At 42.2% G+C, this 26,106-nt stretch overlaps 1 protein-coding gene across 1 annotated transcript in view; it reads left to right on the forward strand.

Moving 5' to 3' along the window:
- The window catches only part of NPSR1 (neuropeptide S receptor 1), an 814,072-nt gene that overhangs the window by 786,090 nt on the left and 1,876 nt on the right, over window positions 1-26,106 (forward strand). The window lies entirely within an intron of this gene.

The raw sequence follows: 26,106 nt of genomic DNA on the forward strand, positions 1-26,106 counted from the left end.
AACATCGCTAGTCAAACAGTTAACCTGTAGGCTGAAAGACTTTTGTAACAATGCAAGTCGATGACCTGCAGGGTGCAATTGTCAGAAGCAAGCACACAGCGACTGTGTTTTCTTCACCAGCGCTTCCAGGCCGTGAAAGTGGTGGAGAAATTGCTAAACCACCAGGTTGAAGACGTGAGCAATGTAAGTCACATGTGTGATGTTGCCATGGCATAGGGCCACCACCAAGTTTGTAGCGTTATCGTACAAGGCCTTCCCTAGCTCCAGGTTTAGTGGAGACAGCCATTGCTCTAACTCGGCCTGGATACCTTACCTGTCCACAACTCTTGAGCTGTGTGACTGCGATCTCAAAGGCATATTAATTTCAACACTGCCTGATTGCGGTGAGCTATTGCTGCACAGTACGGAGGTGGGGAAGATTCTATCTGCACTGTTGGAATGCTTGTGTGATTAAGGGAGCGGTAAAGAGCAAGTTAGAGGCCCTAGAGGAGGTAGAGGAGGCAGAAGCAGTGGAAGAACTGTTAGATACAGAGATTTGCCCCCACAGCCACCAGAGTCATTCAGGGCCCAGTCAGCAAGATGTAATGCCCCTGCCCATGTTTGTTTGTCCAGGTGTCAGTGTTTAAAATGCACCCTGGCAGACATAGATTTTTTCAGGGAACGGATGATGTTGCCAGCGACATGCTGATGTGGCGGAGGCACAGCTTTCTTAGAGAAGTAATGTCAAGTGGGCAACTGGTACTAGGAGCTATCAACTTTCTGAAACCATCTGTATCCACAAGGCACAAAGGCAGCATTTCCATGGCCAACAGATTGGAGATGGTGGACGTCAAGCTCTTAGCTTTGTCTTGTGTTGGAGAAAATATTCTTTTACATGACCACAACTGCAGTACTGAGAGCTGGCTGCGATGCTGAGAGAGGGAGGAGTACGGAGAACAGGACAAACTGCTGGACTGTAAGTGAGGTGCAGGCAGAGATGTTATGTTGGGTTGACAAAGATGTTTTGTGCTAGGCGACACAAAAGCAGCAGCCATGTCTACTTCCTTAACAGCTGACCGGCTGTCAATCACCCCGATAGTGGTGGGTAAGCAAGTGTAGTTTCTGCAGCTGGAGACCTGCGAGTAAACACTTGGAATGGTGACAGAGGAGGAAGAAGCACCAGATGGGGTTGATGAAACTGCTGGTGGTTGGCGAGTCTGCATTTTAGTGCAGTGAGATTCCCACACAAAGGCATGTTGATCGCGAAGGTGCTGGTACATGCATGTAGTTTTCAAGTTATTGCAATTTTTGCCTCTAAGTCTACTTTCACATTAGCGCTTTTTAACGCAGCGCTTCATGCGCAATAGAAACGCATGCAAAAAAACGCATCATGCATTTGCGTTTTTTAGGCGCAAGCGTTTTAACGAGTTTCAAGCCATGTTAACTCTTAAAACGCATGCGTTTTGTAACGCAGGCGTGCGCATGTCCATTTGCAAGCCTGCGTTCCCATAGACTGTAATGCGTTATTTTGTCGCATTCCGTGCGCAAGTGTGCGCATGTGTTTTTTTACGCTGTTGGACGGACCCAAGAATGCAACAGGTTGTGTCCGGCGTGCCTAGGCGCACAACTTAAAAAAAAGCATGCGCATGATAACGCATACGAACGCGTGCAAACGCAAGACCTTGCACCCCCCATGTTAAACATAGGGGCGCATGGCGCATGCGTCCAATAGCGCACGATGCGCTGCGCTAAAAACGCTAATGTGAAACCAGCCTTATAAATTTATTTTTGCAAATTTGACAGATAACGTGTGTTGGGTCATCCTTTGTGATCTCAAAACATGCCCAGGGTAGTAAACCCCTGCCGCCCCTGTGAACTGCACACTCATGACCCATGCTGGCGGAGGCACAGCTTTCTTAGAGAAGTAATGTCAAGTGGGCAACTGGTACTAGGAGCTATCAACTTTCTGAAACCATCTGCATCCACAAGGCAAAAAGGCAGCATTTCCATGGCCAACAGATTGGAGATGGTGGACGTCAAGCTCTTAGCTTTGTCTTGTGTTGGAGGAAATATTCTTTTACGTGACCACAACTGCAGGACTGAGAGCTGGCTGCGATGCTGAGAGAGGGAGGAGTATGAAGAACAGGACAAACTGCTGGACTGTAAGTGAGGTGCAGAAAGAGATGTTATGTTGGGTTGACAAAGATGTGTTGTACTAGGCGACACAAAAGCAGCAGTCATGTCTACTTCCTTAACAGCTGACCGGCTGTCACTCACCCCGATAGTCGTGGGTAAGCAATTGTAGTTTCTGCAGCTGGAGACCTGTGAGTAAACACTTGGAATGGTGACAGAGGAGGAAGAAGCACCAGATGGGGTTGATGAAACTGCTGGTGGTTGACGAGTCTGCATTTTAGCGCAGTGAGATTCCCACACAAAGGCATGTTGATCGCGAAGGTGCTGGGACATGCATGTAGTTTTCAAGTTATTGCAATTTTTGCCTCTAAGTCAACTTTCATATTAGCATTTTTTTAGCGCAGCGCTTCATGCGCAATAGAAACGCATGCAAAAACGCATCATGCATTTTGCATGCATTTGCGTTTTTTTGGCGCAAGCGTTTTAACCAGTTTCAAGCCATGTTAACTCTTAAAACGCATGCGTTTTGTAACACAGGCGTGCACATGTCCATGTGCAAGCCTGCGTTCCCATAGACTGTAATGCGTTATTTTGTCGCATTCTGTGCGCAAGTGTGCACATGTGTTTTTTTACGCTGTTGGACGGACCCAAGAATGCAACAGGTTGTGTCTGGCGTGCCTAGGCGCACAACTTAAAAAAAGTATGAGCACGAAAACGCATACGAACGCGTGCAAACGCAAGACCTTGCGCCCCCATGTTAAACATAAAAAAGAAAAAATGCCAGCTTACCCGGTTGGTTCAAAAGATAAGTTGCTATACTGTATAGGCTCTCAGCAATGGATAAAAGACAGGAGCTCTTGCCAACAATAAATGCGAAAAGGAGATGAATCCAGCGAGCCAAGTTTGAAGTACATAAAAAATCTATTTCTTTATTTCAAACGTAGATTAAAAATATTTATCCATAGCAGCATATTGTAAATATAGGCAGAGATAGGAAAAATTACTGCTGTAAAGCGCACGGCAAGACGCGTTTCGGCTAAACCTTTATCATTGCCATAATACACATTGCTATTTTTCTGGGATATAAGAAGGAAAAGATCCTAAGATAGGTGGTGCTATAGTTGATTAAGCGTTAATAGATCACACTTGTGAGCATGCACCTATAAGATTAACTATTTAAAAACAAGTGTTAACCCTAACAAAAGCTAATACGCTAGCAGTAATTTTTCCATATATTTTACAAATATTTTACAATACATGATATAACAGAATATATATACAGAGATTTTTTTCTCATGTTATCCACCACAATACTTCCATAATATAATTTTTACTCAAAAAAATATATATATTTATGAACTTAAGACAGAGCAGGTTATAATTATTAACATAAGAATCATAATTTTAGGATTTTTTAATACATTCTAATTAAATCTTGTCTATTGTTTAAGCCAATTGGCATCCTAGTTTCCAAAATAAAAATCCAAGCAGATTCTCTGTTAAGTAGTTTACGTTTTCTATCGCCCCCTCTGGTAGACCGTGTTACTAACTCTATTGCTTTAAACCTGAAGCTATCAAAATTGCCAGAATGATATTGTGAAAAATGCCTGGAGACCGCTGATGGATTGAAGTTGGAGGGGTTAATAGCATCAGAAATGTGTCTTCTAATTCTTTTCCTCAGTTTTCCCGTTGTACAACCTATATACTGTTTACAACATGATGTACAGTCAATCAAATATACTACATAGGTGGAATTACAGTTCAAAAAACAGTTAATAGAATATTCTTTGTTGCTATGGAATGAGGAAAATTTGTTGATTTTATGTGCATATTGACAACAAGTACATCTCTTATTTCCACATTTAAAAAACCCCTTTAAATTCAGCCAGGTGTCACTGGTTTCCAGCGAGGAATTCAAATACAGACTAGGCGATAGTTTATCCTGCAAAGTAGGTGCTTTTTTTGCTACATAAGTAATTTGGTTTTCTGCAATAATTTGTTTTAGTTTTGGATCCTGGCTTAACACAGGAATATATTTCTTTATAATAGAAACTATGAAAACCAAAAGCAAAACACAAAACAAATATCCTGGAATAAAAAAGTAAAAAAATATATTGCAAAAATTGCATGAAGGTAGTAATAATAGTATGCAATTTTTGCAATATATTTTTTTACTTTTTTATTCCAGGATATTTGTTTTGTGTTTTGCTTTTGGTTTTCTCTGTGTAAAGGTCATGTGTTCATATGCAATTACATTTTGCATGCACATTAATTTACTTTTTCTGCTCAGACCCAGTTTCTCATAATAGAAACTATGTTGTTATACTGAGGACTATATGGAGTAGAGAAAATTTTTTTTTTTATTATTTGGAGATTGTGATTTTTTTGTTGTTTTTTTATTTATTATTAGATCCTTTCTATCAATATCCTTGACTATTTTGGTTGCTCTCTGTAACATCCAATTTGGATATCCTCTATTTTTAAGTCTCATATTAACTAATTCCTGTGCATTTTTATATGTTTTTGGATCAGTCGAATTTCTTTTATACCTTATAAGCTCTCCTATGGGGATATTTTTTATCACATGTTGAGGATGGCAAGAATCAGCTGCCAGTAATGTATTTTTGGCAGTGCTTTTGCGGTAGGGGCTAATAAAGATTTTTTTGTTGTCATTTTCATCTAGACCTGCTGTTAATGTGACATCTAGAAAATTCACTGAATTTTTATTCCAAAAATGTGTAAAGGCTAAATTGAAATCATTCACATTAATGCTGTTTATAAAACTGGAGGCTTCCTCCCGTGTTCCTTTCCATATAATGACCAAGTCATCTATATAACGCCCTGTCCACACCAGGCTTTTAGAAAAAAGGTTGGAGTCAGCATATAGGACCAATTCCTCCCATCTGGCCATAACTAGATTTGCCAGAGACGGGGAGAACTTGGCCCCCATGCTGACTCCAGTCTTCTGTAGAAAAAATCTGCTATTAAAAGAAAAATAATTGTGACTGAGTAAAAACCTTACTGACATTACCAAAAAATCCTTAATTTCTATAGCATAATTACTAAATGTTTCTAGGTGATAAATTAAGGGATCTATGGCCACCTCATGAGGGATCGATGGATATAATGAAACCACATCACTTGTAATCCAGGAGTATTGATCCTCCCATACAAAATTTTCCATCATGGTAACTAAAGCTTTGGTATCTCTGATGTAACTAGGGATTTCTTTCACCAGAGGCTGTAAGTAATGATCCACCCATTCTCCTAATCTCTCTCCCAAAGGTCCAATACCTGCCACTATAGGACGTAGTGGAGGTGGAAATACATCCTTATGGACCTTAGGGAGGGAATGGTAAATAGGAACAATTGGACAGGTGACATGTAAATAGTCAAATAACCTCTGTGTTAGAGCCCCATTGAATAAGCCCTCCTCTAGCAATGCTTTAAGCTCCCCATTAAATTCAATAGTAGGATCATAGAATATTTCTTGATAGGCATGAGAATTCTCAAGGTCTAATAAATTCAACTTTTCATACAATCCTGCATTAAGAATAACTACTCCTCCCCCTTTGTCAGCCTCACGTACTAACAGATCTTTATTACTTATTAAATCCTTTAAAGCCATTCTTTCTTTTGTAGATAAATTATTTCTATTTATAGGGTTGTTTCTAATTTCTTTATCCAGCTCTATAATTCACTTTCCACCAGCTCCTGGAAAGAATCCAGGACTGGTGGTTGTGACCTCAGGGGATAAAATTGAGGATTTTTTGTATGAAAGGTTGAATTCAGATCTATATAACTATCTGTGCTTTCACATTGTAGTTTTTTTTGCAGACAAAAGTGTTTTTTGTTCTTCATAGGATAACATGATATCTTCATCTATAATAGGCATATCATCATATAACTCTGTAACATTATCATCAGAAAAATGACATTTAATGGTAAAATTGCGTGCCAATTTGTTAACATCTAACAAGGTTTTATGCAAATCAAAGTTATATGTCGGACAATAGCCTAGTCCTCTAGATAACAATTAAATTTGATCTTCCGTTAGTATATAACTAGAGAGGTTCCATATAGGAACCTCTAATACCTCCGATTTTTGTTCCTTTGCGGTTTTCTTCTTGCTGGCACTATGGTGTTTCCACCCGCCTCTTTTCCTCCGTTTTTTGAAACCTTTCTAGAATAAAAAGTCCTTTGTTGTATTCCAGGATTGTATACGCCGTCATTTTCTTCAATAGAAGTGAATAAAGATGAAGAATCCAAAGTGTCCTCTGTAGAATTGTATGAAGAGGAATCTGAACTTTTATTCCCATCTGAAAAAGTCACTTTGTTTCTATTCTGTGTATATAGATTTTTCTTTAATGTAGGGCGTGGATAGGATTGCCAATTATAGACTTTATTTTCTTTGTAGTCTTTCAGAACTCTTTCAAACTTTCTTTTCTTAATATCTGTAATAGAATTTTCCAATTTAACCAAGTTTGATTTCATTTTGTCATGTAATTTTTGAAAGTCCACATGTTGTGAAAATTTAGCCAGATCATTTTTGAGATCTTTGATATCTGTCTGTATGGAAGCTAGGTGAACTTCCTCCTCCTTGATAATCAGTTGCTTTTTTTGCTACATAAGTAATTTGGTTTTCTGCAATAATTTGTTTTAGTTTTGGATCCTGGTTTAACACAGGAATATATTTCAAAAATCCAAAACTAAAACAAATTATTGCAGAAAACCAAATTACTTATGTAGCAAAAAAAGCACCTACTTTGCAGGATAAACTATCGCCCAGTCTGTATTTGAATTCCTCGCTGGAAACCAGTGACACCTGGCTGAATTTAAAGGGGTTTTTTAAATGTGGAAATAAGAGATGTACTTGTTGTCAATATGCACATAAAATCAACAAATATTCCTCATTCCATAGCAACAAAGAATATTCTATTAACTGTTTTTTGAACTGTAATTCCACCTATGTAGTATATTTGATTGACTGTACATTATGTTGTAAACAGTATATAGGTTGTACAACGGGAAAACTGAGGAAAAGAATTAGAAGACACATTTCTGTTGCTATTAACCCCTCCAGCTTCAATCCATCAGCGGTCTCCAGGCATTTTTCACAATATCATTCTGGCAATTTTGATAGCTTCAGGTTTAAAGCAATAGAGTTAGTAACACGGTCTACCAGAGGGGGCGATAGAAAACGTAAACTACTTAACAGAGAATCTGCTTGGATTTTTACTTTGGAAACTAGGATGCCAATTGAAGAAAATGACGGCGTATACAATCCTGGAATACAACAAAGGACTTTTTATTCTAGAAAGGTTTCAAAAAACGGAGGAAAAGAGGACTAGGCAACTGTCCGACATATAACTTTGATTTGTATAAAACCTTGTTAGATGTTAACAAATTGGCACGCAATTTTACCATTAAATGTCATTTTTCTGATGATAATGTTACAGAGTTATATGATGATATGCCTATTATAGATGAAGATATCATGTTATCCTATGAAGAACAAAAAACACTTTTGTCTGCAAAAAAACTACAATGTGAAAGCATAGATAGTTATATAGATCTGAATTCAACCTTTCATACAAAAAATCCTCAATTTTATCCCCTGAGGTCACGACCACCAGTCCTGGACTCTTTCCAGGAGCTGGTGGAAAGTGAACTTATAGAGCTGGATAAAGAAATTAGAAACAACCCTATAAATAGAAATAATTTATCTACAAAAGAAAGAATGGCTTTAAAGGATTTAATAAGTAATAAAGATCTGTTAGTACGTGAGGCTGACAAAGGGGGAGGAGTAATTATTCTTAATGCAGGATTGTATGAAAAGTTGAATTTATTAGACCTTGAGAATTCTCATGCCTATCAAGAAATATTCTATGATCCTACTATTGAATTTAATGGGGAGCTTAAAGCATTGCTAGAGGAGGGCTTATTCAATGGGGCTCTAACACAGAGGTTATTTGACTATTTACATGTCACCTGTCCAATTGTTCCTATTTACCATTCCCTCCCTAAGGTCCATAAGGATGTATTTCCACCTCCACTACGTCCTATAGTGGCAGGTATTGGATCTTTGGGAGAGAGATTAGGAGAATGGGTGGATCATTACTTACAGCCTCTGGTGAAAGAAATCCCTAGTTACATCAGAGATACCAAAGCTTTAGTTACCATGATGGAAAATTTTGTATGGGAGGATCAATACTCCTGGATTACAAGTGATGTGGTTTCATTATATCCATCGATCCCTCATGAGGTGGCCATAGATCCCTTAATTTATCACCTAGAAACATTTAGTAATTATGCTATAGAAATTAAGGATTTTTTGGTAATGTCAGTAAGGTTTTTACTCAGTCACAATTATTTTTCTTTTAATAGCAGATTTTTTCTGCAGAAGACTGGAGTCAGCATGGGGGCCAAGTTCTCCCCGTCTCTGGCAAATCTAGTTATGGCCAGATGGGAGGAATTGGTCCTATATGCTGACTCCAACCTTTTTTCTAAAAGCCTGGTGTGGACAGGGCGTTATATAGATGACTTGGTCATTATATGGAAAGGAACACGGGAGGAAGCCTCCAGTTTTATAAACAGCATTAATGTGAATGATTTCAATTTAGCCTTTACACATTTTTGGAATAAAAATTCAGTGAATTTTCTAGATGTCATATTAACAGCAGGTCTAGATGAAAATGACAACAAAAAAATCTTTATTAGCCCCTACCGCAAAAGCACTGCCAAAAATACATTATTGGCAGCTGATTCTTGCCATCCTCAACATGTGATGAAAAATATCCCCATAGGAGAGCTTATAAGGTATAAAAGAAATTCGACTGATCCAAAAACATATAAAAATGCACAGGAATTAGTCAATATGAGACTTAAAAATAGAGGATATCCAAATTGGATGTTACAGAGAGCAACCAAAATAGTCAAGGATATTGATAGAAAGGATCTAATAATAAATAAAAAAACAACAAAAAAATCACAGTCTCCAAATAATAAAAAAAAAATTTTCTCTACTCCATATAGTCTTCAGTATAACAACATAGTTTCTATTATAAAGAAATATATTCCTGTGTTAAGCCAGGATCCAAAACTAAAACAAATTATTGCAGAAAACCAAATTACTTATGTAGCAAAAAAAGCACCTACTTTGCAGGATAAACTATCGCCTAGTCTGTATTTGAATTCCTCGCTGGAAACCAGTGACACCTGGCTGAATTTAAAGGGGTTTTTTAAATGTGGAAATAAGAGATGTACTTGTTGTCAATATGCACATAAAATCAACAAATTTTCCTCATTCCATAGCAACAAAGAATATTCTATTAACTGTTTTTTGAACTGTAATTCCACCTATGTAGTATATTTGATTGACTGTACATTATGTTGTAAACAGTATATAGGTTGTACAACGGGAAAACTGAGGAAAAGAATTAGAAGACACATTTCTGATGCTATTAACCCCTCCAACTTCAATCCATCAGCGGTCTCCAGGCATTTTTCACAATATCATTCTGGCAATTTTGATAGCTTCAGGTTTAAAGCAATAGAGTTAGTAACACGGTCTACCAGAGGGGGCGATAGAAAACATAAACTACTTAACAGAGAATCTGCTTGGATTTTTATTTTGGAAACTAGGATGCCAATTGGCTTAAACAATAGACAAGATTTAATTAGAATGTATTAAAAAATCCTAAAATTATGATTCTTATGTTAATAATTATAACCTGCTCTGTCTTAAGTTCATAAATATATATATTTTTTTGAGTAAAAATTATATTATGGAAGTATTGTGGAGGATAACATGAGAAAAAAATCTCTGTATATATATTCTGTTATATCATGTATTGTAAAATATTTGTAAAATATATGGAAAAATTACTGCTAGCGTATTAGCTTTTGTTAGGGTTAACACTTGTTTTTAAATAGTTAATCTTATAGGTGGATGCTCACATGTGTGATCTATTAACGCTTAATCAACTATAGCACCACCTATCTTAGGATCTTTTCCTTCTTATATCCCAGAAAAATAGCAATGTGTATTATGGCAATGATAAAGGTTTAGCCGAAACGCGTCTTGCCTTGCGCTTTACAGCAGTAATTTTTCCTATCTCTGCCTATATTTATAATATGCTGCTATGGATAAATATTTTTAATCTACGTTTGAAATAAAGAAAAAGATTTTTTATGTACTTCAAACTTGGCTCGCTGGATTCATCTCCTTTTCGCATGTTAAACATAGGGGCGCATGGCGCATGCGACCAATAGCGCTAAAAAACGCTAATGCGAAACCAGCCTTATAAATTTATTTTTGTAAATTTGACAGATAACGTGTGTTGGGTCATCCTTTGTGATCTCAAAACATGCCCAGGGTAGTAAACCCTTGCCGCCCCTGTGAACTGCACACTCATGACCAATGCTGGCCACAGCCAGAGTTGGGGCTGAGGATGCAGTACCATGCAGTGACATGGTTGCGCCACTTTGTGCTTGTGTGGGAAGCCACAACGTAACCTCCCATCTTCCTTCCCATCCACCTCCTCTGCTGAGCTCGCAGCTGCGTACCTCTGGATTCACACCAAATGGCACATACAACCTTATCTTCATCCACTCTGCTCTCACACTCCTCACCCTGCAAGACACCCTTCTCCTCTTCCTGCCCTGACTCCACAATACAGTTCGCATGCGCCTCTGGTATCTGTCACACAATAATAGCAATTAAGACCACATGATAGAAATATTGACTTAGATCACAAAATATTTTTTTTTACATACATACAGCCCATATACTAACAGTATAAACATGTTTATAACAGAAGAAAATCTCAGCATTATTTTCACATAATCATTTAGAGTCATTTAAAAATTATCAGTATTCAAATCTCTACATTATATTAGCAATATTGGGAATTCTCTGTAGTAAAATATTCACATTATTTTGCCTTTTTAGTCAACACATAAAAATATCACAAACAGGAATAACATAAAGCATGGGCCCAATAATATAATGACATAAATGTCCACCGTGGATTGTAGTTGGTGCAAAATAAAAGATATAAGAATAATATGCAGATAAACTCTATAAGCTTGAAGCAGATCCTTGACATGAGCAGATGAGCAGATCTGAGTATTAGGTATTGCCATAAATTCCAAATATTCCTGGAAGGGCACATGAAGCCTTAATTCAGACAGGGCAGGTATCAAAATTTATTAAAATATGAAAACAATAGAAAAAGAAATTAAAAACAAGACATGACAAAGAAGTTAAAAATAGGCAGAGATTTAGAGACACGGCGCAAAGCTAAGTGTTTCGTTTAATCCCATGGGAGCCATGGTGTCAATTTCCACAATCCACCTCGTCTCTGTTTGGGCTAAGATCTGTTTAGTGTTTCCGCCCCTTATGCCCCCATGAATCCTATCAATACTTTGAGGCCACTTGGATCAGAGCCATGATGCATCCTGAAATGTCTGGGGAGAGTTTTTAGTAATGAGAGATCTTCCACATCCCTTGCCGCCAAAATATCTCTCACGTGTTCTCTCACTCTGACCCATAACTCCCTTGAGGTCAGGCCAATATAGATTTTAGAGCAAGGACAGACACTGTGCAAAATAAATCACATTTGAAGTGGTACATGAGATATAATGGGTAATTGTGTACTCCCGGGTGCCATCAGATGTTGAAAAGGTCTTTGCTCTTATGAGGTTACAGTATGTAAATTACAGGCCAGGCAGTTCCCACAAGGGAAACAACCCCACCTCTGCTTCCTACTTCCAAAGAAACCCTTCTGAGGTACAACATAATGACTCCTGACCAAGTGGTCTGTGAGGGACTCAGCTTCTGCTGAGCCGATTTTTTGAGTGGACCCTCTGGGCCGTGGCACCCACCCACCTAGGGCGAGCTGACCTAGTGAGGAACCACCCCCTATACAGAGAGCGTCAGGGGCAAGACCAAGGTAGTGAGCCACCACAACTGCTGGGACCAGACGGCCGGCTCAGGGAGACACTAGTGAGTGTCTGGCAGCAGGACGAGCAGGATGCAAAACATAAAGGGAGGTCACTGGGTTTCTTCAATAAACATGGTTTCAAGCTTTAATCAGGTGCAAGGCATAAAGAGTGAAACACAGCAAAGTGCGTGCAAGGGCACGCCAAATGTTCAAGGCATAACACGTGCTAGAAAACATACCAGGGTCCAAGGCAGGGTGCGTGCTAAGAGACACAAAAGGGTTTCAAGGAAGGATGTGTGCTAGGAGACACCCCAGGGTCCAAGACAGGGTGCATGCTAGGAGACACGCCAGAGACCAAGGCAGGGTGCATGCAAGGAGACACGCCAGGGTCCAAGGCAGGGTGCATGCTAGAAGACACGCCAGGGTCCAAGGCAGGGTGCGATGGCATCGGACTCCGGACTACTGGCAACGACCGACAGGATCCAGGCATCAGGCTGCGGAAATCAGCTCCGGACATCAGGCCGCAGTCATCTGGCAGCGGTTGGCAGGTTTCAGGAATCCGGCAGGCAAGCCAGGGTTCAAGGCAGGGTGCGTGCTAGGAGCCACGCCAGGGTTCGAGGCAGGGTGCATGCTAGGAGCCACGCCAGGGTACGAGGCAGGGTGCGTGCTAGGAGCCACGCCAGGGTTCGAGGCAGGGTGCGTGCTAGGAGCCACGCCAGGGTTCGAGGCAAGGTGCGTGCTAGGAGCCACTCCAGGGTTTGAGGCAGGGTGCGTGCTAGAGGGCACGACAGGGTAAAGGCTAGGACCCGTACGTGCAAGAGGGCACGACAGGGTACATGGCAAGTCCTGCGCGTACTTTAGAGAAGCACAGGGAGGAATGCCAAGAAGCAGTGTTATGAATGAGTCACCGGAGGAGGAGAAAACAAAAATACAAGCTAAGTCCAGAAAACCAGAGAGGTTGGTAGCTATCGGATTGCAGACCCCTGATCCTACAACTAACAGTAGCCGTGGGAGGTTCCTATGGTGCCCTAGACCCCTCGTCACAGCCGGAGAACTACATAAGCCTAAAAAAAGAAAGGGGAAATCTAAACTGCTCCAGAGCAGACCCCAAAGCAATAGACAGCCCCCAACATGTATTGTCGGTGAAAAACAGATGAAAACACAAACACAAAAAGAAGAAAGACAGGCTGAGCAAGCGATGGGGCCCAACTAACTAGATAGGACAGGACAGAAAAGATGCTGGCTGCAATCCGCAAAAAACCCTACAAAAATGTCCCAACCGTCTGATAGGAAAAAAGGCCCTGAAGTCGCTAGACTTCAAAATCACTATATCAGCACTCAGGTATATTCTGAAAACAGAGCAAAGAGATCAACTGATCAGAGACAAAAATGGAATTCAGCCAGTCCCAACCAGGACTGGCTGAATACAAACACTAAGGAAACCAAACAAAATCTCATGGAATAATAGCAGGGCAAAAACTTAGCTTTTAGCAGACAGGAACTAAAACTGGATGCCAGAGCTCAGAGCAGAAAGGATCACCAGCAAACCCTGCAGGGCGTTGGCTGCCTTATATCCACTCAGAAATTCCAGATGTCCAATCACACTCCGCCTGTTCAGATGACAGGTTCTTCCCATCCCACTCAATTTCACTACCTCTCTTCACCAGCAGAGGGAGTTCATCAGACATCAAAGGTGAAGGGAAAAATGAACTCACAACAGTACCTCCCCCTTGAGTAGGGGTCACCGAACCTTCATCCACGCCACCAGGGTGATCAGGATGGGCCCGATGAAAAGCACGAACCAATCTTTCGGCATGAATATTGGATGCAGGGACCCAAGAATTATCCTCCTGGCCATAACCCTTCCATTTAACCAAATACTGGAGTCTCCGTCTAGCCAGACGAGAATCCAGTATCTTCTCAACCTCATATTCCACATTACCTTCAACCAATACAGGGTCAGGAGGTGCCACCACAGGAGCTACTGGCTCAACAAACCTCTTTAACAGAGACTTATGAAACACGTTATGGATCTTGAATGTAACAGGAAGAGCCAATCGAAAAGAGACCGGATTAAGAATCTCCAAAATCTTGTAAGGTCCAATAAATCTAGGTTTAAACTTTGGAGAAGCCACCTTCATAGAGATATTCTTTGATGACAACCAAACCATATCACCCACCTTAAACCGGGGACCAATGGTCCTATGCCGGTTGGAAAACCGCTGGGCCTTTTCCTGGGAGAGAGACAACTTATCCACCACTTGATCCCAGATCTGGTGCATTCTCTCCACCACAGTGACAACACCTGGGCAGGCAGAAGACTCCAACTGTCCTGAAGAGAATCGAGGATGAAACCCAAAGTTACAAAAAAAAGGTGACATCAAAGTGGCAGAACTAGCTCTATTATTTAAAGCAAATTCGGCCAAGGGCAAAAATGAAACCCAATCATCCTGATCAGCAGAAATAAAACATCTCAAATACGACTCCAAAGTCTGGTTTGTTCTCTCCGTCTGCCCATTGGTCTGAGGGTGAAACGCAGAGGAGAAGGACAACTGAATTCCCAGCTTGGAACAGAAAGTCCTCCAAAATCTAGAAACACACTGAACTCCTCTGTCAGATACAATGTTCTCAGGAATCCCGTGCAAGCGAATCACCTGTTGCAAAAACAAGGGCACCAACTCTGAGGAAGATGGCAACTTAGGGAGTGGTACAAGATGGACCATCTTAGAGAATCTATCACAAATCACCCAAATAACAGTCATTCTCTGAGAGACAGGCATATCAGAGATAAAATCCATTGAAATATGGGTCCATGGCCTCCTGGGCACCGGCAAAGGCATGAACAACCCACTAGAGCGAGAACAAGGTTTAGACCGGGAGCAAGTCCCACAGGACTGCACAAAATTCCTGACATCACGAGACAAGGCCGGCCACCAAAAAGACCGACTCACCAAATCTCTAGTACCAAAAATACCTGGATGACCAGCCAATGCGGAGCAATGAACCTCAGACATCACTCTCTTTCTCCACTGGTCAGGAACATACAATTTTCTAATGGGACAACGCTCAGGTTTGTCCTCATGAAACTCTTCCAGAGCATGTCTCAAATCAGGCGAGATGGCAGAAAGAACTACCCCCTCACCTAAGATGGTAGCAGGCTGGGTCACAATAGGAGAATCAGCAAAGAAACTCCTAGAGAGGGCGTCTGCCTTGACATTCTTAGTGCCCGGAAGAAAAGAGACCACAAAATCAAAACGTGTGAAAAACAAGGCCCACCTAGCCTGTCTAGGATTCAAGTGTTTGGCCGACTCCAGGTAAATCAAATTCTTGTGGTCAGTAAGGACCACGACTTGATGTTTAGCTCCCTCCAACCAATGTCTCCACTCCTCAAATGCCCATTTCATGGCTAACAGTTCCGGATTCCCCACATCATAGTTACGTTCGGATGGGGAGAACTTTTGGGAAGAGAAAGCACAGGGATTCATTTTAGATGCTACAGGATCTTTTTGGGACAAAACAGCTCCTGCACCAATCTCAGAAGCGTCCACCTCTACCTGAAACGGGAGTGAGACATCAGGTTGCTGCAAAACCGGGGCAGAAGTGAACCTTCGCTTCAGCTCCTGAAAGGAAGAAACAGCCTCCGGAGACCAATTCAGCACATCAGCACCCTTCTTAGTCAAATCAGTCAATGGTTTGGCAATACCAGAAAAATTAGCTATAAATTTACGATAAAAATTAGCAAAACCCAAAAACTTCTGGAGGGCCTTCAAAGAAGTGGGTTGAACCCAATCATAAATGGCCTGTACCTTGGCCGGGTCCATTTCAATAGTTGACGGAGACAAAATAAATCCCAAAAATGAAATCCTCTGTACACCAAAAAGGCATTTCGATCCCTTAACATACAGGGAATTCTCCCTCAAAATCCGGAACACAGTCCGAACATGTTCCACATGAGAGTCCCAATCCTTGGAAAAGATCAAAATATCATCCAGATAGATGATCAAAAATTTATCCACAAAATCTCGGAAAATATCATTCATGAAGCACTGGAAGACAGAAGGGGCATTAGTGAGCCCAAAAGGCATCACCAGGTACTCAAAATGTCCCTCCGGAGTATTAAATGCCGTCTTCCATTCATCCCCCTGCTTAATGCGAATAAGATTATACACACCCCTGAGGTCAAGCTAGGTAAACCAGCAAGCACCTTTAACTCTGGAGAATAGATCAGAAATCAGGGGTAACGGATACTGATATTTAACAGTAATTTTGTTGAGGGAGCGATAGTCAATACAGGGCCTTAATAAACCATCTTTCTTGACCAAAAAAAACCCCAGCACCTAAGGGTGAAGAGGATGGTCTAATATGACCCTTCTCCAACGACTCCTTAATATAGGATCGCATAGCCTCGTGCTCAGGTATAGATAAATTGAAAAGTCGACCCTTGGGAAATTTACACCCAGGGCTCAGCTCAATTGCACAGTCATAACTCCTATGAGGAGGCAAAGACGCAGACTCATTCTCACTAAATACATCATAAAAATTAGCCAAATAGTCAGGGACATCATGCGACTAGGGAGAGGTGGAGAAAACAGGAGCGTCACTAAAGGGCACAACGACAACCCCAACTCACCACAGACATAGATTTCCAATCCAAAACTGGATTATGGATTTGCAACCAGGGAAACCCCAGAACCATGGTATCATGCAAATTATGCAACACCAAAAAAGTGCAATATTCTTTATGGTCTGGGGCGACCCGCATTACCACCTGGGTCCAAAACTGAGGTTTATTCTTCGCCAAAGGAGTAGCATCAATACCCCTCAAAGGGATAAGCGTCCGCAGAGGTGTCATAGGAAAACCACAACGTTTAGCAAAATCCAAGTCCATCAGGTTCAGAGCTGCTCCCGAATCCACAAAAGCCTTAGCGGAAAATGTGGACAGGGAGCAGATCAGGGTAATTGCCAGAAGAAACTTAGGTTGAACACCACCCACAGCAAATGTGTGTGCAAAACGTTTCTCTCATTTAGGGCAGACAGAAATCATATGAGAGGCATATCCACAGAAAAAACATAGCTTATTATGCCTTCTGAACTCCTGACGTTGCGCCCTAGACAAAACTCTATCACATTGCATAGGTTCAGACATTTGTTCAACAGGTGGCAACACCTCTCGTACAGTTTTGCGTTCACGCCAAAGCCGATCAACCTGAATGGCTAATGACATAGAATCGTCAAGACCAGAGGGAACAGGAAATCCCACCACAGTATCTTTTACGGTTTCTGACAAACCCTTCCGAAAGAGAGCTGCCAAGGCACCATCATTCCAGGTAGTAAGGACCGCCCACTTTTGGAATTTTTGACAGTACAACTCTGCAGAATCCTGACCCTGGCTCAATGCCAACAGGGCCTTTTCAGCCTGATCAATAGCATTAGGTTCATCATACAACAACCCTAAGGCCTGAAAAAATGCGTTCACATTAGTCAGAATAGGATCATCAGGTTTCAAAGAAAACGCCCAATCCTGGGGATCGCCGCACAGTAAAGAGATGACAATTTTAACCTGCTGCGCGGAGCTCTCCGATGAGTTAGGCTTCAAGGCAAAAAATAATTTACAATTATTCTTAAAATTCAGAAATTTAGACCGATCCCCAAAAAACACATCAGGAGTAGGGATCTTTGGTTCAGCAGCATGTGAATGAACAAGATAGGTGGAAATTCCCCGCACTTCAGTAGTAAGCTGCTCCACACGATCAGACAATTGCTTAATCTCCATTGAGAAAAAATTCCTCCTACAGCCTCAGAGAAATAGAGGAAAAAATATACACAAAAAAAAAATTCTGACACTTTTTTTTTTTTTTTACATTTCTTTCCTGCTATTGAGTACCCTAGAATCTGCGGTATGGCTGGTGATTCTGTTATGAATGAGTCACCAGAGGAGAAAACAAAAATACAAGCTAAGTCCAGAAAACCGGAGAGGTTGGTAGCTATCGGATTGCAGACCCCTGATCCTATTCACCACAACTAACAGTAGCCGTGGGGGGTTCCTATGGTGCCCTAGACCCCTTGTCACAGCCAAAGAACTACATAAGCCTAAAGAAAGAAAGGGGAAATCTAAACTGCCCCAGAGCAGGCCCCAAAGCAATAGACAGCCCCCAACATGTATTGTCGTTGAAAAACAGATGAAAACACAAACAGACAGAAAGACAGGCTGAGCAAGCGATGGGGCCCAACTAACTAGATAGGACAGGACAGAAAAGATGCTGGCTGCAATCCGCAAAAAACCCTACAAAAATGTCCCAACCGTCTGATAGGAAAAAAGGCCCTGAAGTCGCTAGACTTCAAAATCACTATATCAGCACTCAGGTATATTCTGAAAACAGAGCAAAGAGATCAACTGATCAGAGACAAAAATGGAATTCAGCCAGTCCCAACCAGGACTGGCTGAATACAAACACTAAGGAAACCAGACAAAATCTCATGGAATAATAGCAGGGCAAAAACTTAGTTTTTAGCAGACAGGAACTAAAACTGGATGCCAGAGCTCAGAGCAGAAAGGATCACCAGCAAACCCTGCAGGGCGTTGGCTGCCTTATATCCACTCAGAAATTCCAGATGTCCGATCACACTCCGCCTGTTCAGATGACAGGTTCTTCCCATCCCAATCAATTTCACTACCTCTCTTCACCAGCAGAGGGAGTTCATTAGACATCAAAGGTGAAGGGGAAAATGAACTCACAACAAAGCAGGCTAGGGCCTGCACGTGCTTTAGAGAGCATGCAAAGCACAGTTCACAGACAGCGTGGGTGCAAGGAAGCACAAAGGGCACGGATGGGGCACTGGCTAGCTGGTCGGGCTGCGGCACAGACAGACGGGCAAGACTGAGGTGAACCCAGCTGAAGCATAACAGGTGACACAGCTGTCACTGGCCGATGAGCACGGCTGAGGCACAAGCAGGTGGGCACGGCTAGGGCGGGCACGGCTGAGGCACAAACAGGAGGCTAGGAAGGCCAGGCGCGTGCAAAGTGCATGCAAAGAAACTGTCATGATACCAGTGCTGGGTGACCGGCACTTCTGGGGTTAATGTTCTGATCTCAGTGCAGACTCTCACCTGCACACCTGGGACCTATTGTGGTGGCCTCTCATTGGTTCTGGGGAGGCTTCTTATAGCCTCAGGGAGCTCCCATCCCCAGTCAGTTATACTTTCGCCCTTGACATTGTGTGGTGACCCCTGAGTGTGTTTGTGCTGTGTTCTGGGTGCTTGATTCTCTGTGTATGACTCGGTCTGTTCTCTGGATATTGCTTTGGATTCTGCTTGGTACCTTCTACGTCAGTTTGGTTTTGATCTCTGCTTGGCCCTGACTATCCGTTCTGTCTCATCCCTGGTACTGTACTGATATCTTGTGTATGACCTTTGGCTTTGTCTGACCTTCCGCCTGTTTATCCCTCCTGTACGTCGCTTGCCTGTATTGTGCTTGACCTCTGCTTTGCCCGACTCTGAGTTTTCTACCTTCTCTGAAAGCAGGATGCTAAGCCTCGCCCCCTTGCAGTCACATGACCGTTCACATGACCATAGGTCCTATGCCGGCTTGCTAAACTTCTACATTCAGGTCCTGTGCATCTTTATTTTAGGGCTGTTCTTGTCCCCAGGGGTCCCTACGGTGCGGGTGAGTCACTGCTTAGGACCACAGAGGCAACCACAGCAGGCATAGCAGAGATGGGCACGCACACAGCAACGGCGTGCAGCCATGATGTATGCGTGCGCATGCACACTGCTCCAGGAGTCACGCAGCACAGCAGTCATGAGGTGCGCAGGCACACTGCTCCAGGGATCTTACAGCATAACAGACTTCAGGTGCGCATGCACACTGCTTCAGGGATCTTGCAGCATAGCAGACATAGTGGGCATGACATGGTCCTTAAGATTTTTGCTTCTTCTAGCTGTAATTAGGGGTCTTTCCGAGATTTCTTTACTTAGTATAGAGTCAGTTTGGAGAACAGGCCAATGTCTAGTCAAAATCTCACGCATGGTGTCCCACTGACAATTGTGATGAACCTAGTATACAGTGGGGAAAAAAGTATTTAGTCAGTCAGCAATAGTGCAAGTTCCACCACTTAAAAAGATGAGAGGCGTCTGTAATTTACATCATAGGTAGACCTCAACTATGGGAGACAAACTGAGAAAAAAAAATCCAGAAAATCACATTGTCTGTTTTTTTTTCATTTTATTTGCATATTATGGTGGAAAATAAGTATTTGGTCAGAAACAAAATTTCATCTCAATACTTTGTGATATATCCTTTGTTGGCAATGACAGAGGTCAAACGTTTTCTGTAAGTCTTCACAAGGTTGCCACACACTGTTGTTGGTATGTTGGCCCATTCCTCCATGCAGATCTCCTCTAGAGCAGTCATGTTTTTGGCTTTTCGCTTGGCAACACGGACTTTCAACTCCCTCCAAAGGTTTTCTATAGGGTTGAGATCTGGAGACTGGCTAGGCCACTCCAGGACCTTGAAATGCTTCTTATGAAGCCACTCCTTCGTTGCCCTGGCGGTGTGCTTTGGATCATTGTCATGTTGAAAGACCCAGCCACGTTTCATCTTCAATGCCCTTGCTGATGGAAGGAGGTTTGCACTCAAAATCTCACGATACATGGCCCCATTCATTCTTTCACGTACCCGGATCAGTCGTCCTGGCCCCTTTGCAGAGAAACAGCCCCAAAGCATGATGTTTCCACCACCATGCTTTACAGTAGGTATGGTGTTTGATGGATGCAACTCAGTATTCTTTTTCCTCCAAACACGACAAGTTGTGTTTCTACCAAACAGTTCCAGTTTGGTTTCATCAGACCATAGGACATTCTCCCAAAACTCCTCTGGATCATCCAAATGCTCTCTAGCAAACTTCAGACGGGCCCGGACATGTACAGGCTTAAGCAGTGGGACACGTCTGGCACTGCAGGATCTGAGTCCATGGTGGCGTAGTGTGTTACTTATGGTAGGCCTTGTTACATTGGTCCCAGCTCTCTGCAGTTCATTCACTAGGTCCCCCCGCGTGGTTCTGGGATTTTTGCTCACCGTTCTTGTGATCATTCTGACCCCACGGGGTGGGATTTTGCGTGGAGCACCAGATCGAGGGAGATTATCAGTGGTCTTGTATGTCTTCCATTTTCTAATTATTGCTCCCACAGTTGATTTCTTCACTCCAAGCTGGTTGGCTATTGCAGATTCAGTCTTCCCAGCCTGGTGCAGGGCTACAATTTTGTTTCTGGTGTCCTTTGACAGCTCTTTGGTCTTCACCATAGTGGAGTTTGGAGTCAGACTGTTTGAGGGTGTGCACAGGTGTCTTTTTATACTGATAACAAGTTTAAACAGGTGCCATTACTACAGGTAATGAGTAGAGGAAAGAGGAGACTCTTAAAGAAGAAGTTACAGGTCTGTGAGAGCCAGAAATCTTGATTGCTTGGTTCTGACCAAATACTTATTTTCCACCATAATATGCAAATAAAATGAAAAAAAAACCAGACAATGTGATTTTCTGGATTTTTTTTTCTCAGTTTGTCTCCCATAGTTGAGGTCTACCTATGATGTAAATTACAGACGCCTCTCATCTTTTTGAGTGGTGGAACTTGCACTATTGCTGACTGACTAAATACTTTTTTTCCCCACTGTAGGTATCACGCTTCTTTTTGAGAGTGCCAGAGTTAAATAACAACTTTTGTCGTGGGGTATGTTTGGCCCGATGGTACCCATAATTAATATTTCTCTGGCTCTACTCTCTCGCCAGAAAGCATTCTCTTAGATCCTTGGCCTGTTCCTCAAATTTCTCTACCGTGGAGCAAGTGCGTTTTGCCCTCAAAAATTGGCCAACAGGGATGGCCAATGGAAGCAACTTGCAGGTCAGCAACACGGACAGCTGATGACCAGGAAGCTGGTCAATCAGGTGTTCCCCTGTCCCAGGTCTCTGCCACTGGTTATGCGCGTACTTCCCACCAGTGGCAGAGGGCCTCGGACAGGTCTGTCTTGCCCGAGTTCATGCACTTGAGCGAGGCCTTTCATGCCAGCCTCAAGTCACTGTCAGACAGAATGGAAAGTGGTTTTTCACTCATGGAACGCAGTTTTACCCACATGGGACTGCTTCCACTCTGTGGACCAGCGTCTTGACCATCTGGAGGCTGAACTCAACAGACCAGCGCACCATTTTTTCAGTAAAATTGAACGGGGCATGGTGGAACACCTTAGTCCTGAGCAACAGCTGAGTGTGTTGCAAGCCTGCAACACTGCTTACTTGCAGGCTATGCAGCAGAATCGGTATGCTCAGCAGTCCTTCTAGGAGCACCGACATGACTTCTCCTCCTTCTAGGAGCATCGCCATGACTTCTCCTTCTAGGAGCACAACCACCACTTCTTCTCCTTCTAGGAGCACTGCCACCACCGTGCATCAGAGGGGTGACCCACATTCCCTCTTTTACCCATCAAGGCCATGGTCCAGCAGTTCAAGGCGGTCGAGCAATGTAAGGCGGTCACACAGTGGAAGTCGGTCCAGGCAGGAGTCTCCTGCCCCAAAGAAGCAAAAAAACAAAAGACTTTGTCCCTCCCCTCTCTCCTCCTTATGTGTCTCACCCTGCCTCCAGTTCCATCCCTGATCTCCCTTCCCCCACTACTTTCATTGTCCCTTCCCCTAGAACCCTTTCCTCAACTTCCAGCCATTCCTCGTCTCTCCACACCCCCCAAAGTATCCCAATCTTCCCCCAAACGTCCTTCACAATAAAAACTTTTTTTAAATAAATGTGCAATTCTGCTTTCACCTAATATGGTTTCATTAATGTGTCTTTCACCGCCTACACACATTGCGCCGTATACTTTGCGTTTTTGCACCACATAGCTCCATTACTGACACATTTTTCTTGTGTCAGTCCAGGAGATATGTGTAGTCAAAAACACAAATCTATGACTTGTATTTTCACAACCAGACTCTTCAGTCTGCTAATATTGCACAGACTGAGTGGAGCAGGGTTCCCCAACTCCAGTCCTCAATGCCCACCAACAGATTATGTTTTCAGGATTTCCTTAGTATTGCTCAGAGAAAATTGCTTCACCTGTGCAATACAAAGGAAATCCTGAAAACATGATCTGTTGGTGGGCCTTGAGGACTGGAGTTGGGGAACCCTGGAATAGAGGCTGGTGTTGAGTACAAGGCATATCTATAGTTACCTTGCCAGGTATCATAAAAAGTTAATTGAGGATGATGTGTTTTTACCATGATCATTTAACTATTTGTGAGACAAGACAAGGGGATTCTAGATATACCTTGTAATTAACCACATCCTCTATTCAGTGTGTGTTGAATAAACTGAGGAGATGATGGGGAAAATACACATCATATGTACAATACCCTGGCCTTGTATCATAACTATCACACCTGGGCAGGTGAATACACATGAGTTTTAACCTGCAGTGTCGCTTCAGTCTGCATATATTTCAAGCAGACTATAGCGATGCTGCAGTTTAACTCATATGTGTATTCTCCTGCCCATGTGTGATAGCATTCTGAAGTCAGGATGAGTTAGTTTGGGCATCCTCACTTCAGCATGACACCAGGCCTGGGGATTGTAGAAGTTGTATAACCTTTATTATCTCTCCAGTCTGCGTTCAAACTCAAGCCACAGTGGTGATCCTACAAATAATATTTATAGTCACATGGTCAGGTGTCATAAAGAGTGACTGACAGGTGCTAGTGCATCCCCAAATCACTATTTGTAACATCAGGCCAGGTAACACAAATATTAGTTGTATTATCTCCACCGTCGCTGCAAATTGAACACAAACTGATGACTGATGATAAAGGTCATACAACTTGTGTGTGTATGTATAGTCACCTGGTCAGTAGGACTAGTAAATTCATGATGCACAAAACACAGCATCATGAATTCACTGGTACACTTGGCCAGTTGATTATTGCATTGGAGTGTAAAAACACAGAGTGCACTCGGTACAGGTATCAAAACAGGTTTTGTATTAACATACACACAAGAAAACATTTTTACACCATTTGATCTTGCCTTTCTACCAGTCCTATATCTGAGATGATGTAGGCCGCAAATTGTTTCCTCATTTGGCCAACTTCAACGTATGACCTGAGAGGGTGCTGAGTGAATTCAGGTAATGGGTTAGGAGCTGCATCATCGAGTTCAAAGTTCGGGTGCTCTTTAGCCATCACAAAATTATGTAGAATCACACAGGCCTTCACCACCTCATCCTCTGTTTCCAGTTTCAGATTAATGGCTGTGCCAAGAATGCGCCATCTGGAGACAAGTATACCAAAGGCCCACTCTACAGTTCTTCTGGCCCTGGTCAGCCTGTAATTAAAAAAATTTTTGGTGTGGTCCAAGTCCCGGCTGGAGTAGGGTTTGAGCAGATTTGGCACATCTGGAATGCCTCATCCCCAACCATTAAAAATGGCTGTGGTGAACCTTCGGTGTTGAGAAGAGGACGTGGCATGGGGAAATTGAAATGGTTGCTATACAACCTCCGGCCCATGTCCGAGTTCTTAAAAGCCTGGGAGTCATTCCCACTGCCAAATGCCCCAATGTCCACTGCAACAAACATACAGTCTGCATCCACAATGGCCATGAGTACTGTAGAAAAGTACTTTTTATAGTTATAGTACTCAGAGCCAGTTCTTTTTAGTTTGATAATCCTTATGTGTTTCCCATCAACCGCTCCCAATTGCAGACTGTCTAGAATTTTTCAGCTATTTCCATCCACTTTTCAGCGGTGGGCAGGGGAATAAATTCAGGACAGAGAATGTTCCAAACGACAAGGTGGATATTCCAATCCGGTACTGGAAGTGGAGTGAAGAGAGGCTCTCTCCAGTAGCCAGGAATCGGGGAAACCGAGAAAGGACAAAAATTAATATTTATGTATATGGATTTTTAAAACACTAGATGGCTTCTTGGACACGACCAAGCAAATCACTGAACCTTTGTTGGGACATCCGGGTATAATCAGTAAATTTCTCTGGATTTGCCTGGAGCTTGCTGTAGAGGGTGTGGTATGCTCCACGGCTCTTCCGGAGTTCAATAATCGGATGTATCCACAAACGCCACCGCTGCCGTCTTCGCTGTCTCTCTCTTTCCCTTTGTTGATGGCAAGCAACTGCATAAGACTGAGCCATCCTGATGTCCAGATCCAAGTTGAAGTGAAAACTCTTCCAGCGCAGAACCATGTTGACAAGAGAAAATGCAAGCCAATATGAAGAATTCAGCTGTAAACAGGGTCTATATAAAGAATTCCCATAACAAACGCCCACTGCTGTCCTATTGGTGGAGTCTGTTGCAAGAATTTTTCAAGGATTTTCCTCCTGTGAAATGTTACACCTAGACAACCCATGCGCATAAAAAATGCAAATGCATGGAAAAACGCTTGAAACTCATACAAACGCTGCATTTTTTGTCATAATGCGCACGATGATGCGACTTAAAATTACAGCGTTTACAAGCATTTGCATGCGTTTCATGTGCGCTCGAAACGTTGCGCATAATGGCGCAAGTGTGAAACTAGCCTAACAACTACAGTTTAAAGTAAAAAAGTTTTAAAAAGTATGAAAACAAATAAAAAAAAATTTCAACCCACCTTTATCCCATTAAAAATAAAAATTAAAAATGTATACATTGGTATTGCCTCATTCATAAAAGTCAGATCTTTCAAAATTTAAAAAATAATTAACTTTATCAGTAAACACCATAAATGTAAAAAAATCAAGAATGACAAAATTACATTTGTTGGATGTTGCAATACCACAAAAATTGCTGCAACAAGCAATCAAAATTTCATATCTATCCCAAAATGGTATTAATAAAACCTCACCCAACAGAAAATAAGCCCTTACACAGCTCCATTGACTGAAAAAAAGAAATCATTATGGGTCTCAGAAAATTGTCTCACAATCGCCAAAATTTTGTTTTTCAAACTTCTAATTTTTTTCTCCATTAAAATAATTTAAAAAACTGGACATGTCATTTTTACCACACAATGTGTTCCCTAAAAAC

This window comes from Dendrobates tinctorius, unplaced genomic scaffold (genome assembly GCF_039654945.1).
Source record: "Dendrobates tinctorius isolate UK_male_01 unplaced genomic scaffold, ASM3965494v1 ptg000162l, whole genome shotgun sequence".
In the NCBI taxonomy this organism is placed as follows: Eukaryota; Metazoa; Chordata; class Amphibia; order Anura; family Dendrobatidae; genus Dendrobates; species Dendrobates tinctorius.